Source organism: Lemur catta, chromosome 19, assembly GCF_020740605.2.
Source record: "Lemur catta isolate mLemCat1 chromosome 19, mLemCat1.pri, whole genome shotgun sequence".
NCBI lineage: Eukaryota > Metazoa > Chordata > Mammalia > Primates > Lemuridae > Lemur > Lemur catta.
This window is the reverse complement of record NC_059146.1, coordinates 26623882-26627755: the sequence shown is the minus strand read 5'-3', so window position 1 is coordinate 26627755 and position 3874 is coordinate 26623882.

Below are 3874 nucleotides of genomic sequence, written 5' to 3'. Positions count from 1 at the left end.
AACCTCCTGAGCAGCTAAGATTACAGGCAGGGGCCACCATGGCTGGCTGGGCTGATACTTTAAGCTGGGCTGACACTTTGAGTGTCCAGTGGTCCTGTGACAGAGGGGAGAACGGTGACCGCAAGTCACTGCTGAGCTTCGGAAGTCAATGCCCAGGTTGGCTGGGACCCGAGAAGACAGAACTCTAAAGCCTGTCTTCTTTGACAAATCCTATACATTTGTCTCACGTGCATTTACTTCTTGAGACCCTATCAAGCCTTGTGGACACAGCAGGGAAAAGAAAGACAGTCCTGCCCTCATGTGGCCCCTCAAAAAGCTACTGGTCAGGTCCTGGCCCAGTTGCAAAGAGTTTTAGTGATTATAGCTTCGTACTATGTTTCCTTAGCTGCTGCCTCCTCATTGGTAGTAGCGATAACGTTTCCTGAGCTCCTACTCACAGCCAGCCAGGACCTCTGCTCCATCCTGAGGCCACAAACAAGGAGCCCCTTGCCCTCAGGGAGCAGGAAGTCAAATGGAGAAAATAATTTCAGCAATATAGGCAATGAAGAGAGATAAAGGCCTTAGCTAGGTGGTGTGTTGGGCTGCATCACAGTGCAGTGTGGTTGGCACTGTTGTTGCTGGAAAGTAGGGGGAGGGGAGGGAGGCACTGACTTGGCCCCCAGGTCAGGGCGGGGCAGTTAGTGGCTGGAAGATGGTAATGGCAGTGGGGAAATGCAGGCGGAAAGCACAGGGTGTGCAAATAAGAGCGGAGCCTCCAAGATCTGAGGGAGGACAGTGTTGGGCCCATGGACAGAGGGGGCTGGGGACCTAGACTCCTGGATCCCCAGGGAGTAGACCGTGGTCTCAGCCCCCCAGTCCAATGGGCAGGACTGTTGGTTTCTCAGAAGCCATGGCCTGTATTTCTCCTAATCTGCTTGGCATTAACTTCCAGCTAGTCTTTCAACACTCTTGGGGCAGTTTTCCCAGGTCCGGAGGCTGGGCAGCTGTGAGTCCAGTAGAAAACAGGGGCCCTGGGGAGGGACTGTAAGCAATGCCCCCAAGTCCCTGGGGCCTGGGAAGAACTGAAGCTGCCAAGTCCAGGGGGTGATGGGGAGGGGGAGACCCCGGAGGAACAATCCCTGCTCTGTCCACTTGTTTCCCACGGACTCAAGCCAAACCAAACCACTGCCCAGGCCAGTTCTGCTTCCAACCAATACTGGTGCCCTTCCCAGACTCCTCCTTCCTTTCTCAGACCCCCACTCCTTCAGGCCCCCAGAGTCCAGGCCCCCCGACTCCTCCTTCCTCAGACTCAGACTCAGGAGTCTGGACCCCCCAATCTCTTCTCTTAAGGATCTAGAAGTTCCGGTCCCCCGCCCCCTTCTCCCTTAGAACCTGAAGTCACAACCCCTGGTCGGTGTCGGGCGCCCCCTAGTGGCGAGAAGAGTAGGTCTGTCCTATGATTCGCTTACAGTAGCAGGAATGGAAGAATTTATTTGGTCACTTGGCAGACACATAGGAGGGCTTTGCAGGGAATCCGGCTCCAAAGGGGCCCTGTCCAAGGTCACACGCTAGCTGAGAGCCTCTCATGCTCCAACAGATTGGGACCTGCAGTATATGAGACCTGGAGGGCAGATTGGGGCATTTTGTATCTAGAGCTGAGAGCAGAAACAGGCTGGAGAAGGTTAAGCTTTGCAGTTCCTCGCTTGCCTGGGATTTCTGTGGTCCTCTACCTAAATTTGTACAGGTAATTTTGTACTTTTAAAAAAGAGAACCATCAACTGATCCTTAGGCCAAAAAAAATAAAAAAGAGGCACACAAAACATACAAGCTTCAGATCCACAAAATCTCAGTCCCTGTCTGGGGGACTTAATGAGCATGTTCACTTCATCCCTAGGTCTAGCACATTCACAGAATCATTATTTCTACCAATATTATTTATAATAGTAGGAGACTGTGCAAGAATTTTTCTAAGGTTCCCTCTTGCCCTTGTGTGGTCCTCAGAGGTAAGTCAATCACTTGCACTCACAGACACTCAACCTTTCATTCAGCAGTCATCCCCAGGGCAGTGCTGGAGACACAGCAGTGACGACAAGAGTCCCAGGTCAGCCTGCCCAATGGGGGAGACACACCAATCCCCAACAGTGAGGACATAAAGTGTGCAGGGGTAGGATGGGGGAGATGAGAGGGCCCAGGGAGGGCTTCCTGGAGACAGAGATGCTACTACAGAGCTGAGACATAGAGGAAAGTGGAGGTCAATAAGTAAAATGACAATGCCAGGCACTGTGGTTCATGCCTGTAATCCTAGCACTTTGGGAGGCTGAGGCAGGAGAACTGCTTGAGGCCAGGAGTGTGAGACCAGCCTGACAAAGAGTGAGACCCCATCTCCACCAAAAATAGAAAAATTAGCTGGGTGTGGTGAGGCACACCAGTAGTCCCAGCTACGCAGGAGGCTGAGGCAGAAAGATTGCTCAAGCCCAGGAGTTTGAGGTTGCTGTGAGCTATGATGACAGCACTGCACTCTAGCCCCAGTGATACAGCGTGACCCTGTCTCTAAAGAAATAAATAAAATGGCATGTAAATACTTAGAATATCCCAATACAAAGCCTTCTGTCCCTTCCAGGTGGCCATGAGAACCAGACATTGCTGACCCCAGTGTTCATAGTAACAGCACACCACGCTAGTGCCAGGCCCAGAGTCTGCAGCTTTACATTTGCGATTTTTCTTTTTTCTTTTTTGAGACAGAGTCTCGCTCTGTCACCTGAGTGCAGTGGCATCAGCCTAGCTCGCAGCAACCTCAAAGTCCTGGGCTCAAGCGACTCTCCTGCCTCAGCCTCCTGAGTAGCTGGGATTACAGGTGCACATCACCACACCTGGCTGATTTTTCTATTTTTAGTAGAGACGGGGTCTCCCTCTTGCTTAGGCTGGTCTGGAACTCCTGACCTCAAGGGATCCTCCCGCCTTGGCCTCCCAGAGTGCCAGGACTATAGGTGTGAACCACCGTGACTGGCCTACATTTGCGATCTTCTCAATAACCCGGTGGGGTAAAAGAAGGAGAGGAACTATTATAATCTCTAGTTTATAAAAGAGGAAGAAATTGAAGTTCAAAGAGGTGTCACTTGTACAGGCTCATTCAACCCGTTAATAGGACAAGGGTTTGCACCCAGGCCCACCCAATTCATTGGTAAAGGTTTAACAACCTCTGAGAGTCTCCTGTCCTCTCTGGGCCTCCATAACACCCTCTCCAGGCCAGGGGTCTCTCAGCACGTGTCCAGGCTTGGAGCTGTAGGAAGACACATAGCTAATGAAACATTACGGACCTCTCAGAGCCCACAGAGCCGAGTCCAGGGCTGCAAGATTTGCTAGAAAGCAAAGACCACTAGGGATACACAAATGCGTGCTCAACAAGGCTGCCCAAGGCTTGGTGAGGTGGCTGTGAGAACCCTGCACTAGGAACTCTGAGCGCACAGAAAGACTGTAAGGTTAGGGGACTTGCTGGAGGAAAGGGTTGCGTTAGCAAGAGGAGTCAGAAAACCAGGACACTGGGCAAAGGGCCTACACTCCCGAGTCCGAGTACAGTGGCCAGAAAAGCTCCTTTAACGCAGGAGGGGCGTATTCAAGCGGGGCGTTCTGAAGCGTTACGGTGGCCGGAAAAGCTCAAGAAACCTGGAACCGAAAGGACTCGACCTGGCGGGGTGAAGCGAGCACGACGGCCTCTCGCATAACTCAAAAAGTCGGGTTAACTCGAGGGGGAGGAAAGAACAGAACTCGTGGGAAGCACATGTGGGCCGAGAAAGTCCTGCGAGTTCGAAGCACGCAGCATTTGCACTAGGTGAAAAGGAATGAGGGACGGGACAGAGGCGGAGTACGGCGGCTAGGTTGGTCCTTTCGTAGCCGG